This window comes from Leptonychotes weddellii, chromosome 1, assembly GCF_054177405.1.
Source record: "Leptonychotes weddellii isolate Sample4059 chromosome 1, ASM5417740v2, whole genome shotgun sequence".
Taxonomy (NCBI): Eukaryota; Metazoa; Chordata; class Mammalia; order Carnivora; family Phocidae; genus Leptonychotes; species Leptonychotes weddellii.
The window spans coordinates 17,295,882-17,296,142 of NC_138369.1; positions in this window are offsets into that span (position 1 = coordinate 17,295,882).

The following is a 261-nucleotide window of genomic DNA, read 5'->3' on the forward strand; positions in this document are numbered from 1 at the left end:
ACCGTGTCATGCTATTTGCATTTTAGCCATACGCAAATATTTTCTACCCAAATAAGGGTGAGCATTGTGAATTGTGTAAGACTGTTGAATCACAGACCTATACCTCTGAAACAAATAATATATCATATGTTAAAAAAAAAAAAAGAAGATAGCAGGAGGGGAAGAATGAAGGGGGGGAGATCAGAGGGGGAGATGAACCATGAGAGACTATGGAGACTATGGACTCTGAGAAACAAACAGGGTTTTAGAGGGGAGGAGGGT